General features: G+C 35.5%; 1 long non-coding RNA gene across 5 annotated transcripts; it reads left to right on the forward strand.

Moving 5' to 3' along the window:
• Positions 1 to 5,272: 5,272 nt before the first annotated feature.
• LOC129348095 (uncharacterized) lies at positions 5,273 to 13,850 on the forward strand. 5 transcript variants are annotated; one of them, XR_008600518.1, is made up of 5 exons: positions 5,273 to 5,352; positions 6,246 to 6,346; positions 9,003 to 9,103; positions 10,705 to 11,049; positions 11,268 to 13,850. It is a non-coding gene; the product is annotated as an uncharacterized LOC129348095 (long non-coding RNA). The 5 variants fall into 5 exon arrangements; XR_008600519.1 differs by having other exon boundaries at positions 9,003 to 11,049; positions 11,268 to 11,853; positions 11,905 to 13,108; XR_008600513.1 differs by having other exon boundaries at positions 9,003 to 10,828; positions 10,933 to 11,049; positions 11,268 to 13,108.
• Positions 13,851 to 15,925: the final 2,075 nt, after the last annotated feature.

A 15,925-nucleotide genomic window follows, 5' to 3' on the forward strand; every position in this document is an offset into this window, starting at 1 on the left:
TGTTAGATTGAACTTTCAGACAGTCCAAGGACTGATATCTTCTAAGTTCCTGAGTACTTCTCTGTTAGTTTGAACCTTCACACAGTCTGAGGACTGAAATCTTAAAAGTTCTTGAGTAGTTCTCTGTTAGTTTGAACCTTCAGACAGTCTGTTAATGTTTCGATTAAATCTTTAAGGTTTTTCTTTTTAAATGTTTTACCACCTTTTAATGTTTAATTTTCTTTTTAAATACTTCATTGTATTTTCAGTGTAATTCCTATTTGAAATTTTATTGTCTTTAAGATATAATTTTCTAATTAAACATTTAATTTTTTAATTAAATGTTTTGCCTTTTATTGGATGGGTGTAGTGAGAGACAGACAGGAAACGGGGGAGAAGAGTCAGGGGAAGACTTGCAGTAAAAGGCCACGAGCGGGACTCGAACCCAGGATCAGGGACCAGCCCCTGTACATGGGTCACACGCTTAACCCGTTGAGCTATACGGGTACTCGTGTTTTGTCTTTTTAAGGGTTTAATAATCTGATTAAATGTTTTGCATTTTTAAAAATGTTTAACATTCTTCTTGTTTAATTGTATTTTTTAAATGTTTAATGATGGAAAATACTTTATCTGTAATTTCTAATATTTGTATTTTAAAAATTTTGTTTAATTTCATAATGACATGTATTGTATCGTGTTGAATGATCTCATTCCATATTTTGTCTGTTTAATAGAGTTAAACATTAAATTACATTACATTCTATTAAACAGACAAAATATGGAATGAGATCATTCAACACGATACAATACATGTCATTATGAAATTAAACAAAATTTTTAAAATACAAATATTAGAAATTACAGATAAAGTATTTTCCATCATTAAACATTTAAAAAATACAATTAAACAAGAAGAATGTTAAACATTTTTAAAAATGCAAAACATTTAATCAGATTATTAAACCCTTAAAAAGACAAAACATTTAATTAAAAAATTAAATGTTTAATTAGAAAATTACATCATAAAGACAATAAAACTTCAAATAGGAATTAAACAGAAAATACAATGAAGCATTTAAAAAGAAAACTAAACATTAAAAGGTGGTATATGTACATATAATTTAATTGTATTTAATGTTTAACTCTATTAAACAGACAAAATATTGAATTAGATAATTCAACAACATACAATACATGTCATTATGAAATTAACCAAAATTTTTAAAATACAAATATTAAAAATTACAGATAAAATATTTTCCATAATTAAACATTTAAAAAATACAATTAAACAAGAATATTAAACATTTAAAAAAAATGCAAAACATTTAATTAGATTATTAAACCTTTAAAAAGACAAAACATTTAATTAAAAAATTAAATGTTTAATTAGAAAATTACATCTTAAATGTCTTAAATCTTTTTAATAATAAAACTTTTTAAAAGTTTTATTGTATTATTTTTTTCCTTTGATTTAATTGCTTTTTGTTATGTAGTTTATTTCTTTAATCTTCTTTTTCTGTCAAGATTTTAACCCCAATCTTAAAAATGAAATAAACTCTTAAATCACAATGAACATACTTCTGTTGTCACAATCATGAGTTAGTCAATTATTCAGTTTATCAATTCAACTTTATTTGTTTAGCACCTTTTACACAGATGACAAAACTAAACAAGCAAAGAGAAAAAACTATGATTAAAACTCAAAAACATTTAAAAAAAAAAAAAAAACATTGAACATGGTAATAAAATATGTTGTGTCCATGGGATGGAGGGAGTTTATTGAAGTCTTCTTGGGCTCACATGGGAAATCATTTAAAATATAAACTTGATATTCAGTCTAAGGAAACTGCAGAGCGACAGAAGAACCAACAATATCTCCTGTTTTCTCCTTTAATGAGTCGACTTTTCTTGTGCTTTCAGACCAAAGAACTACAGATTCTTCACAACCTGCTCAAACTCTTGGTACAGGACCTCACCACACGGGTCAAGAAGGTTTCTGTCTCATTTCTACTCTGAAGCTCACCTTCTCCTGCTCAAACTACTGACAAATGTTTCTGCTGCTCTAAAGTCTGGTCTCCAGAACTTCCTAAAAACTCTCAAAGTCTCTTCTGCTGCAGGTTGCTTTGTAGAACTGTTGCAGAAAACCTCACTAGACCACATGGAGGGGCCTCAAGATAGTCGTCCAAATGAAACCATACAAAAACCAAACTAGTACAACCCAAACGCTAAAGTCTCCTGCAGCCTACCAGAGAACCTCTGAGAACAAAAAATCAGGACAGGAACTCTTACCTTCTGGACAACCAACATTGGTTCACAAACAAGAATTCAGAATGTGTCTGACCAAAAACCTCTAAAGACTCACTACAGCCAAGATAAAGACACAACTGCACCAAATCTACTAATCACTGCACACATTAGCACCATGTGCTAACTGTGGCTAAAGAACCACATTTACCAAGACAACTATCCAGTACAAAGCCCTAAAACACACCAAGACACAGATTAAAGTCTATTTTACTGCTGGAAGCTGCAAGCCAACACCTAAAGAACAAACTAAAGCAATGGAGCCAAACCCGGTTCACTGGTGAAGAGAAGCAGAGGAAATGTTTGAATGCAGCTAAATAAAGCAGGAAGACACTGAGCTGCTCAGGTGTTCCTGATAACACTGAGCTGCTCAGGTGTTCCTGATAACACCAAGCAGCCACCTGGACAGCCAATAGGAACACAGCTTACTGGAAGTCCAGAGGGCTGGGTTAGTGAAGGAAATTTAGTTTAAAGTTGAAACAGAAAGTTAACAAAGAAAGTTGAAAACCACCTTCTGATCCCTGAAATCTCTGAGTTTTCACACAAAGAACACCTGAACATGTCAAACTGGTTCCATAGTAGAACCATCATTGTAAAAACGTCATAGTATGGTGTGTTGCTCAAAAAACATTAGGACCCGGCTGTCAGGGGACAAACATGTAAGAAACATGAGAACAGAGAGAACCCAACCAGTAGGTCACAGTTTATCATCCCCCACTCATCTCCTGAAGTCCATATGGTGAGAGACATCAGTATCTGGTTGTTAATTTACCAGAGGATGCTTATAATCATGCTGATGTGGTCTGTACTCTACAGTATTTTAGAGACTCAATAAATGCCTAAGTTGTTTTTTTTAAATGCTTTTCAGTTTTTAATAAACATTTAAGAGCCTATATGTAATCAATAAGTGGCCTTTGCCTATCTTAAGAAAAATTCACTCAGAACTCTGATATGTTAACAGTACTAAATAAATCAATAAATACATGCATACACAAAAATAAGTTAATACATTAACTGTGTTAAGATAAGATTTAGATTTTTTTTAAAAAGTTGTTTATGTTTTTGCAGAATCCAGTATTGCTCACTGGTTGGTCATTACATTTTATTAGTTTGATTTCACTGTTTAAAATGATTCCACCTCTTTTCAGACAGAACCTGTGATAATAAAACAATACAAAATTTTTTGTTCCGTGTTAATAAAGCACTTAAAGCTTTAAGTATGGCTAAATGCTTTTTTCAGAATTAAATATATCACTCCTTAGGTGGTAGTGGCCCCAAGTTCAGTAAAGTTGGAAAGATATTCACAGATTCGGACTTCCAGCATCAATAACTCATTAGATATAGGTTGTTAAAACATAAATGGTGCCTCTTTCCCATTGTTGCAAGGCAGACAATGTGCTACAAGCCCAGTTTTATCAAAAGTAGCTGTCTTTCAAGCTACAGGAATAACATTGGTGTCTATGGAGTGAACAGGGTCCGTCTGCAATTTGCAAAACCACTACAACAGTAAAGAGAGACAAATATTCAATAACTTCACTCTTATACATTGTAGTGTCACTAAAATCACTGCAGCCTTCAACTGGCTCCTGTTGACAAAGTGTCTTAACAGAAATGTAAATGCTGTAATTTGATTCTTTTAATGAACCATGTAACTTGAATGGATGTGATGCTGGTGTGACCACAGTGCACACATCTGATGTTGCTCACAGTGGTCCAAGGGACGCTCAGGGAGTTTGTGTGTTTGCTCAGACTCATGAAAAATTACAGGGAACATTGTTTGGGACTCAAGCAGTTCCTTCTTTTACTCACTATCTCCCCAGCCTTAGAAAAAAAAAACCTGTTCACACGGCACAGATGAGGCTGAGGTACACAGGAAATGTTTGGCTCCATTGTACAAGTTTGGGTAAACAGATTTGTGGGTTGCCCAGTAAGCCAGTGGGTCTGCCGTTCTTTCTACAATTGCATTCGCTGTGGCGCTTTGCATTTGCCAGGCTCCACTTGCGTCTTCATCTAATAGGCTCCACAGTTGAACTGAAAAATATTGAAGATCATCATCATCATCACCAGAAATGTCAGTCATTCCCTATTCAGAAGAGAAAAAGAATACCTGTGGAAGGTGCTGCTGGTGGTGGAGGACGAGGCTGTGGTGGTGCTTGTGAGGTAAATGACTGCTGCTTGGTATTCTTTATGTTAATTGTTGTGCATTCTATTATTAAATGTTCTTTCACACTGGCTGCCACTCTGATTGGTGAATCCAAAAGTTTTGAACTGCAGAGCCACAAGTGTAGCAACAGTCAGTGAACTGTTCTTTTCTTTGGTTTGTAGTCTGTCAGCTAAGCACCTGACAAGGTTCTGTGCCAGGTGTTGTAGCATGGGGGTGGTGAGTTGGGAATATATATATATATATATATATATATATATATATATATATATATATATATATATATATATATATATATATATATATATATATATATATATATATATATATGTATGTATATATATGTATGTATATATATATATATATATATATATATATATATGTATGTATATATATATATATATATATATATATATATATATATATATATATATATATATATATATATATATATATATGTATGTATATATATATATATATATATATATATATATATATATATATATATATATATATATATATATATATATTCTCTACGAAATACGAAATCTGACATACTACTAACTCTCAAAGCAAAAACAACAGCAAAAAAAACAATCTATTCTGCGAAAAACAATTCAAATGAACAACACTAGGGATCTCCTATGCCGGAACACTCGATCCCGCTGAGTGATTCACATAACAAACCGAACCAATCAGGTGATTCGAAGCAGTTGAGTGCTTCAAACGTCACTGAAGTGATTCAAACGTCACGAGTCACGTGACCAAACCACGCCTCGGCACAGTGGCTCGATACGTTTGCTTCACGAGCTACAGCGCATGTGTGGAAGCCTCGGGTATCAGAGGACCATCACTACTGGTAGCATATCTGGCTGCTGTTGATCTTGTTTTTGGAGTAAAACACGGTAAGAAGATAAATACTTCTAACCTGTAGCGTTATTTTGTTGTACGTTAAGTCAGCGACTTGTGAAGACTTGTGTTTTGTCGTGTTTGAGCCGTTGGTCCGGACGCGTTAGCTAGCTAAGCGGCTAAGTTAGCTAGCGGGCAAATTAACACAGGTGGCTAACTTACCGCTGAACACCTGTGTTAGTTGCTGCAGCAGCTGTCTGTCATTAGAATGACCTTCTCAAACTGTATTTCTCTGCTGTGTATTTTAACTTTTAAAAAAGTTATTTTACTTCAAGGTTAATTGAAACCTGTTGAGCTGCACTGAAGTTTAACATTCAGCTGGTTTGAATTAAACCGCGCTTAACATTGTGCAACATTACCTTTCTGAATCTCCATAATTTCATTAAATTCCTTCTCGCTTCCACTGCTCAAGTTCAATCCAGTATATAAAATGACATTAATAGTGAATAAACTAACAACCAGCCATTGTATTTATTTATTACTGCATGTATTTGTAGTAGAACATGAGTTGAAACATCCTACTTTTGGATCTAGAACTGCACAAGCCGTTCATTTTCAGTCACCTGATGAGTTAAACTCCCCTTTTTATGTGAAGTTGAAGCAGAAAGTCTGAGTTAACAAAGAAAGTTCTTTATAATTTGCAATACTTGTTATCTCTGACTGAGGCTTTACTTTTTGTTGAGCCGATTTACACGTAGAAACTTTGTTCAGAAAAATTTCTCAGTAGCTCAGAGGACAGGCTGCTTTTTACACAACCTTGTAAGAGAATGTCTGTCAATGCTTTCAGCAGAATTTAGGAACAACACTTCCTAAACAGATATTTTGAGGCTGTGAGGTTAAACGTTTGAGAGTATATCAGTGTGTTTGTTTGTGGTCTTTCTGTTTCTAGGTGGAAGCTGAATTAGTGAGGATGACTCCTGCTCCTGTCATCTCTAAGCTCCTCACACATCTTTACCTGCACATGAGGAAAATCACTCCTGTAGAATGCAGGTATGTTTGTCATTATTATAAAAAGATGTTGCCTGGTGACCTGTCAGAAACCCATTATACAGAGTCAGCCAAAATAATGTTTACACACATCAGGAAAAGAAAAACATGCATGAATATTTCAATACCAAATCTATTCAGACATCACGAGATTAATAAAAGTTATCTTTGGCCTCTACAATTACAAGAGGTGCTCAAAGTGGTGGCCACTGGCTTCCAGACATTTCTGTTGTGTTGTAGACGTCACTTGTTGATGCTCCATTCATGAGGGTAAAGCCATCTGTTGGGAAAACATCGTACAACAGGACACAGAGTTATCGTGATTTGATCAAACTTAGAAAGAGGTTTCTATATGTGTAGAAGTACTTATACAAATGAAATATTTATAAAAGTTTTTCTTTTCCTGATGTGTGTACATTATTTTGGCTGACTCTGAACTAAATGAGAACAAAACTGTCATTTAATTGTTGCTTTGAAAGCTTCTTTAGTGAAAACCAGCTGGTGTTCTGCTTTGAAACAAACTGCTGTTGAGGTCTGTGTTTTTAGATTTAACCCCACAGTTTCTGAATGAACTGATAGTTTGTTTTTTTTTCCTGATCAATGTGGACGTTATAATTGATGGTAACATTTACTGATCATATAATCAGCATGACAATATAACAGTATAACATTCTGACCACCTGACTAATACTGTGTTGGTCCCTTTATGCTGCTAAAACTCCTCTGACCCAGTGGTTCATCAGAACCTCTGGGGTGTCCTGTGGATTCCTTTTTTTTTTTTTTTTTTGTCTGCATTTGTTCTCATTGTTTAACTCCACAAAAGAGGTGTCAACATTGTATGAGATTGATGCATATTTTAGTCTTGCAGCCAAATATTTTAATATTTAGTGCATGTGTGTGACCATCACCGGCCCTCCCTGAAAGCTAAGCAGATATTCTTTATTAGAATTCCCTATTATGAGCCAGGGAGGGCAGTGATATACCTCAGTGATGTGTGGGGGAAACAAAGACTGGACAGGACGAACAGGACGAACAGGATGAAAAGGGATAGAAAATAACAGGTGGTGCTATTGCAATTAAAGATTGTAAGGTGGTGTGTTATTCCCAACTACTAACTGCCCATCAATAAAACAGAAAGAAAGAAAAAATTAATTAAAAAAAGAAAACCAACACAAAAGAAAAAGAGATTCAATAAATAAATAAACAAGCAGTACTGAGCACCATAATTGTGGATGTCTTGACAGTATAGAATAGGGTGGAATAGAATAGGCCAGAAGAGGATACCAGTGAAGGAGAGAATGAGTTTAGGGTAGAGACTCTGGAGAGATTCTCAGCACATTCTGGTGGGTCCCATCATTCGCTGACAATGGGACTCTGCAGTAGCTGGCGAGACCTGGTCAAACATGCAAGTGTGAAGAACCCCGAAGCCCAGAACAGCAATCACCGCAAGGCAGGGCCAAGCCAACAGGGCACCCCTCCCCCCGGGCCGTAGGAGCCACAGGGCGGCACCCCCAGAGAGCCACCGGGGCCACCGTGAACGACGCGGTCCTGTGGATTCTGTGGGTCCTGTGGGTTGCAGGGTGGGTCCTACCGAGACCAGGCTGATCCTGGACCATCCCACAGATGCTCCATCAGATCTGGATGTGGGGAGTGTGGAACCCAGGTGAACAGCTTAGCTCTGTCGTGTTCCTCGGACCACTCCTGTAGTAGCAGTTTTAGTGTGTCCTGCTGAGGGTGGCAGCTGGCATCAAGGACTGCTGTTGCCATGGAGACTAGAGGGTTGTTTGTCCTGCAGTGTTTAGGTGGTGGTACATGTCAAACATCCACATGAATGTCAAGGTTTCCCAGCAGAACGTGACATTAGAACAAGATGATGGATGTTGTTCTCTTCAGCTGTTAGTGATCAGAATGTTGTGGCTGATCGGTGGATCTGTCTGCCTTTACTCTGACATCCAGAGTTATACAAAAGTGTAGTATGTGTGCAGTGCAGAAGAGATTTACTTTATTGTATGAAGGTTTTTTTTTTTTTTCCTTTTTTTAAAGGGAGAGCATTTTTTTTATCCACCTGAAGAAGACCTAATCTTTCCCTTTAAAGGATAGTTAATTGTTGCTACAGCTTCCATAGTGGTCCCATCAGAGAAAATCATATCCATATACAGATTTTTATTAATTCCAGGGCTGGTTCAGTAAAGATTATAATAATAAGTACATCAGATAATTCTTGGTCGCAGTTGGAATTTTGCAGCCTGAGAGATGGTTGAGAAGGTTTGCAGTTCTTGTTTTAGCAAAATATGTTATAATAGAAGATCTTTATTGTCATTGAACATGAAATTATCTGCAAACCAGCAAAGTGTATCAATCTGAGGTATCTAAAAATAAATCAGTAAAGAAAAATGCTTCTAAAGCCAATAATAAACAGAATCTTTTGAGGGAATTTTCTAAAAAAGGAAAGAAAAGCTCCATTCTCACTCCTCTCAGGATAAACTGTCATTAAAATTGACTTTAAATTTAGCTTCAGCACGAGATAAAAACATTTACTTTCATTACTGATATTGTCAAGTTTTAATAAAGTTCATGCTACTTTTATAAAATGATGAAAGTGAATAAATTGTACTTCTGTGATCTGTGTTTGATTTCTGTCTTTTCTCCTGTCATCCAGATGTTCAGAGGGAGATGATTCCACATCTGGTCCAGCTGATGGAAGGTCTTGAAGTTCTCTGACTGGCCTCGACTGAAGATGGTCGTCTCACTGGATTTAAGGTTCAGATCCTCAGTAACAAACTCCACCAATGAGCCAACAGGGAAGCTTTAGGTTTATTAAATGTTGCTATGAAGGTTTCGCTGTTTTTCTTTGTGAATGCAATGTGCTCCAACTGAAACTGGAATTAGAACTTAGAAGTAAATCCTTCCATCTGAAAGGATTTATTTGCATTAATAACCTCATAACATTCTAATTTTTATTTCAGTCTTGGTTGGAAATAGAATCTCTGTATTGATTCGGGTAAAAACTGAACTTCACAGCATGTTGAAGCAAAACAACCAGATGAAAACTGTGATGGTGTTGGATTGTCAGACCGTAATGTTGCAGCTCAAAGCAGCTTTTCTAGCTCAGTTCATTCTGACATTCAGCTATGAATCAACACAGCAGATGGTGATCCATGCTGTGGAAGTCTCACATCTCCTGATTTAATGGAGCTGCTTTGCACTTTTTACACTGTTTATTCACCAACACTTTATTTAATAAAAGTCCCATCTAGTTTTTATGAGGAATGTGATGTTTTAATTTCTCTGTGAATAACTGCAGTCTAATGCAACAGCTGGAGTTGTAACATCTGTCCTGATATTGATCATGAAGTATTGATCAGAATACTTATGGTCAGCAGTCATCCCTGAAGTTTTACATTAAAATCTTTACTTGTGTTGTGAACTTTGGTAAGAAGCAGAAACGTTAGCGTTGCCATGGATACATGAGTGTTAAATTCTGTCCATGTTTCCATTTTGGGAAATTCAGTCCAGTTCCAGAATGTGGAGGAATTTAGTCTCACAATCACAGACAACAAATATTATCTGAAAGTTGGGTTATTGTTGTTTATCAGCACAATACAAAAAGAGTAATGTTAGAAATATTCCAGTTAAGACTCTAGAATATCATGATTTATGTAAATTTACCTCAATAATATGAATGTTCAGGTTAAGATTGTACAGTGATATTTATTATGTAAGTTTAGCTGATTAAAGTTTATGACTCTGCACTAAAATATTATTTAAATTGACATTATTATAACATTTAGGGTCAGACCCTACAGTATTGAGATTAAGAAATCAAATATTCTATAAAATGTAAATACACTGAACTCATTTGGATATATTTAAGTGAGACTCTACAATATTATTTGACACAAATCTATCTAAATCAAAATTTTAATAATTTTCATGCCAAACATTTACTGGACTGATTTAAATATTAAAATCACTCCTTTCTAATCCTCTGCTGTATGTTCAAACCTGAGGCCTTAAATAGAAACACACAAGTATCTGACTGAAGGAACTTCTGCAGAGTCCTGGTTCCAGAACATGATGATAAAATTATAGACAAACTTTAACAAAAGCTGCCTGAGAGTTTACAGGTTTTTATGTTGGATTTCTTCAGTAATTTAATGAGTTATCAGCAATAATCAAGTGTTCATTTGATGAACTTCATTTCCTAAAACATCCAGAATTGAAGCTCATATCTTTGGCAGCTGTAAAGTTTCTGCTCCTTCAAAGTTCACAACACAATGAATTAATTCCTAAAACACTCAATGCTGGAGAGCGTTTGTGATGCTGAAGCAGTGATCAGTTTTTCTGTTTCTTCTCTGGAGATGCACAATGAGGGACGTCTGCAGTGACTGAGAAAGAGTCTCACCACATCCTGACATGAGGAAAAAGACTTTATTGAAGACTACAATGAGAAAAACTATCAGACAGCAGACGGCTGCATTCAAGGTGAGCTCTGAACATTTGATCTGGAACAGGAATTCAATCACGGCAGCATGAGCTTCATTTCAGTCTGTAGCTGCTGAATTCATGGATGAATCTTCTGGCACTAGAGAAGAAGACCATCAAACATCCATATCAGCTGATGGAGGTCCAAGAGTCTTACCAAACAAACAACCTACAGAGTGAAGACCTCAAATCTGATTGGACGGCCTCCTATTCAGCCACATGTGTGAACAAATGCCTCTAAGTTGATTTGTTTTCTAAAATAAATCTAGTTTGAGTCCTAATCTATGCTTGTGTGTTTGCTTCTTTACACCGCTGTTAACAGTTTAGGCTGTTAGATTGTTCCAGATAAGACAAGTACAAGATTCTTCAGAGCCGTTCTACCACAAGCCTGACAGGAAGAACTCCAACAGTTACTGAATGTTCCTGTGGTCCCCTCAAGGCTACAGGAGGAGCCCTACGAGGACGAGCCGGTCCACCTGATGGCGGCCAGTCGCTGCGGTTCAAAGGCAACACCGACTACGTGGACTTCTACTGGACCACACGGAGGCCTTCAAACCGGACCAACAAGTTCAGCGACTCCCCGACTCGTGGGTCTGAGGACGCCGCCGAGCCTCGGCCCAGCCGGCCGCCTGTCTGTGGGTGTTTGAGTGCTGAGAGGTTTGTGGATGCATGTGAACGTGTCTGTGTTGAAACAGCAGCTTTGGACTCACTAACGCCGGGAAAAACCAAGAGCTCCTTCATCTGTGACTTCCACTAAAAAACTGAAGAAAATAAGTTTGCCAGGGTTCTGACTGATAACAGATTATTAAATAATGAAAATAATCGTTCAAATATTCCTTTAAGCAATCCTTTTCGGTCTACATTTCCTTTACACTGACTTCTTGGTATATGTACAAGTATTTTGGGTGGAATATACCATTAAGCCCAATGTTCAAGGGTTCTTCTGGGAATATACCATTAAACCAACCTTTTAGGTAAATGTTCCAGGATGTTGGGTAGAATATACCATCAGATCAACCTTTTAGGTCTACATTGGAAGATTTTAGAGTAGAATATTACTCCAAACCATCCTTTAGGTCTACATTTAAGGTGGAATACTCCTTTACACCAAGATTTTTTTTGGTCTGCATTGAAGGATTTTTTCTAAACCAGCCTTTCGGGTCTATATTTGGGGTTTTAGGTGGAATATTCCTTTTAACCAGCCCTTCAGGTCTCTTTGAGGATTTTGGATGGAATACTCGGTTAAACCAACATTTTAGGTGCATGTCCAAGGATTTTTGGTGGAATGTTCCTTTAAGGTGGATGTTTGAGGACCTTGTAGGTGGAATACTTCCTGAAACCAACCTTTTAGGTCAACATTCAAAGATTTAAGGTGGAATATTCCTTTAAACCAACCTAAATTTCATGTTTTGACCATTATCAAGTGAGAAACCTCAATCCAGACTCCTCATAATGACGTTTGAGATTTATGCTGCTGTTATTTGTTTAGTTCAGACTAAATGACAGAAATCCACAACTGTAATTTTATTTCAGGACTCGGTTATTAAATGTCAAAACAATCCATGTGACTCTAAAAACTCAACAGCTGTACAAACTGTACAAAGATTAAACTCTCCACAAGGATCCAAAATAAGTTGGACTTCTACATGAGAGCTTCAATTATTCTTCATGTACTCCCTGAAAAGTTTGGTCAATAAAAAAGACAAAAGCTAATATTTTCAGCTGAAGTAAAGACAGACTTTGTAATTTTTCTGCTCACATGTTGTGTTGTTGTAAACTTACTCTTTCAAATAAATAGCCGCCTAACCCCCTGGAAACCAGCGTTTGTCCTGTTTTTGTGTTGCTCCTTGGCGACTCTAGACAGCCGGGTCGTAATGTTTTTTGAGCAACACACCATACTATGACGTTTTTACAATGATGGTTCTACTATGGAACCAGTTTGACATGTTCAGGTGTTCTTTGTGTGAAAACTCAGAGATTTCAGGTATCAGAAGGTGGTTTTCAACTTACTTTGTGAACTTTCTGCTTCAACTTGAAACTAAATTTCCTTCACTAACCCAGCCCTCTGGACTTCCAGGAAGCTGTGTTCCTATTGGCTGTCCAGGTGGCTGCTTGGTGTTATCAGGAACACCTGAGCAGCTCAGTGTCTTCCTGCTTTATATAGCTGCAGACAAACATTTCCTCTGCTTCTCTTCACCAGTGAACCGGGTTTGGCTCCATTGCTTTAGTTAGTTCTTTAGGCGTTGGCTTGCAGCTTCCAGCAGTAAAACAGACTTTAATCTGTTTCTTGGTGTGTTTTAGGGCTTTGTACTGGATAGTTGTCTTGGTAAAGGTGGTTCTTTAGCCACAGTTAGCACACGGTGCTAATGTGTGCAGTGATTAGTGGATTTGGTGCAGCTGAGTTGTGTCTTTATCTTGGCTGTAGTGAGTCTTCAGAGGTTTTTGGTCAGACACATTCTGTATTCTTGTTTGAGAACCAAGGTTGGTTGTCCAGAAGGTAAGAGTTCCTGTCCTGATTCTCTGTTCTCAGAGGTTCTCTGGTAGGCTGCAGGAGACTTTAGCGTTTGGGTTGTGCTAGTTTGGTTTTTGTGTGATTTCATTTGGACGACTATCTTGAGGCTCCTTCATGTGGTTTAGTGAGGTTTTCTGGAACAGTTCTACAAAGCAACCTGCAGCAGAAGAGACTTTGAGAGTTTTTAGGAAGTTCTGGAGACCAGACTTTAGAGCAGCAGAAACATTTGTCAGAAGTTTGAGCAGGAGAAGGTGAGCTTCAGAGTAGAAATGAGACAAAAACCTTCTTGACCCATGTGGTGAGGTCCTGAACCAAGAGTTTGAGCAGGTTGTGAAGAGTCTGTAGTTCTTTGGTCTGAAAGCACAAGAAGAGTCGACTCATTAAAGGAGAAAACAGGAGATATTGTTGGTTCTTCTGTCGCTCTGTAGTTTCCTTAGACTGAATATCAAGTTTATATTTTAAATGATTTCCTATGTGAGCCCAAGAAGACTTCAATAAACTCCCTCCATCCCCTGGACACAACATATTTTATTACCATGTTAAATCTTTTTTAAAAAAAAATGTTTTAATCATAGTTTTAGCATAGTTTTTTTCTCTTTGCTTGTATAGTTTTGTCATCTGTGTAAAAGGTGCTAAACAAATAAAGTTGAATTGATAAGCTGAGTAATTGACTAACTCATGATTGTGACAACAGAAGTATTTTCATTGTGATTTAAGGGTTTATTTCATTCTTAAGGTTGGGGTTAAAATCTTGACTGAAAAAGAAGATTAAAAAAATAAACTACATAACAAAAAGCAATTAAATCAAAGGAAAAAAAATTAATACAATAAAACTTTTAACAAGTTTTATTATTAAAAAGATTTAAGAAATTTAAGATGTAATTTTCTAATTAAACATTTAATTTTTTTAATTAAATGTTTTGTCTTTTTAAAGGTTTAATAATCTAATTAAATGTTTTGTATTTTTTAAAATGTTTAATATTCTTCGTGTTTATTTGTATTTTTTAAATGTGTAATTATCAAAAATATTTTATCTGTAATTTTGAATATTTGTATTTTAAATATTTTGTTTAATTTCATAATTGCATGTATTGTATCTTGTTGAATTATCTCATTTGATATTTTGACTGTTTAATATAGTTAAACATTAAATACAATTAAATTATATGTACATATACCACCTTTTAATGTTTAGTTTTCTTTTTAAATGCTTCATTGTATTTTCTGTTTAATTCCTATTTGATGATATGATATTAAACAGACAAAATATCGAATGAGATAATTCAACAAGATACAATACATGCAATTATGAAATTAAACAAAATATTTAAAATACAAATATTCAAAATTACAGATAAAATATTTTCGATAATTACACATTTAAAAAATACAATTAAACACGAAGAATATTAAACATTTAAAAAAATACAAAACATTTAATTAGATGATTAAACCTTTAACCTTTAACTTAAAGACAAAACATTTAATTAAAAAATTCAATGTTTAATTAGAAAATTACATCTTAAAGACAATAAAACTTCAAATACGAATTAAACAGAAAATACAATGAAGCATTTAAAAAGAAAATTAAACATTAAAAGGTGGTAAAACATTTAAAAAGAAAAACCTTAAAGATTTAATCGAAAAATTAAACACGGGGAAAGAAAAGGAAATTTTTCAAAATGGCGATAAACCAATTAAACATTAAAAAGACAAAACATTTGGAAATCAAATCAGACATTAGAAAAGAATAAAACTAAACATTTAAGAAGAATCAAACTAAAAACAAAACATTTGAAAAGACACCAGTTAAACTTTAGAAGACCAAATTAAACAGAAGAAACAATAAAATGATCAAAAGAGCAAAAACAGATAAAGGTCTTGAAGTGTTTCCTAGTCTGAAATGAAAACATCAAGTTGTTTCTTCAAACATTTCCTCTTTCTATGTTCTTGGTTTGATTGTGGACAGATTTACTAAGAACTAATTTCAGAAAACTGCTTTCCAGATAAAGTCTACTAGTAGTTGAAGGCATTGATCAAACTAATGTTACCTTCTGATCTCCACAAACTTTACTGTTCAGTGAAGAGAATCAAAGTTTGTTGAGCATTTCTAAAAAACCCACAGGTGAAGGTCTGAGAAGAACTCAGATGGATGGTCTAAATGTGAAATCAAGACTCATGGTCACAAGTTTTAAGGCTTCTGTTAACCAGAAAGTTCAAACTAACAGAGAAGTACTGAGAAACTTTTAAAATTTCAGTCCTCAGACTGTCTGAAGGTTCAAACTAACAGAGAACTACTCAAGAAGTTTTAGGTTTTCAGTCCTCAGACTGTGTGAAGGTTCAAACTAACAGAGAAGTACTGAGAAACTTTTAAGATTTCAGTCCTTGGACTGTCTAAAGGTTCAAACTAACAGAGAACTACTCAGGAACTTAGAGGATTTCAGTGCTTGGACTGTCTGAAGGTTCAAACTAACAGAGAACTACTGTGGGACTTAGAAAATTTCAGCCCTCAGACTGTGTGAAAGCTCAGGTCCTGAGGACTTGGGAGGTGTGGAGGCTTTGGAAAGTCTTGGAACTGAGGGTTC

Source organism: Amphiprion ocellaris, chromosome 3 (assembly GCF_022539595.1).
Source record: "Amphiprion ocellaris isolate individual 3 ecotype Okinawa chromosome 3, ASM2253959v1, whole genome shotgun sequence".
NCBI classification, from domain to species: domain Eukaryota; kingdom Metazoa; phylum Chordata; class Actinopteri; family Pomacentridae; genus Amphiprion; species Amphiprion ocellaris.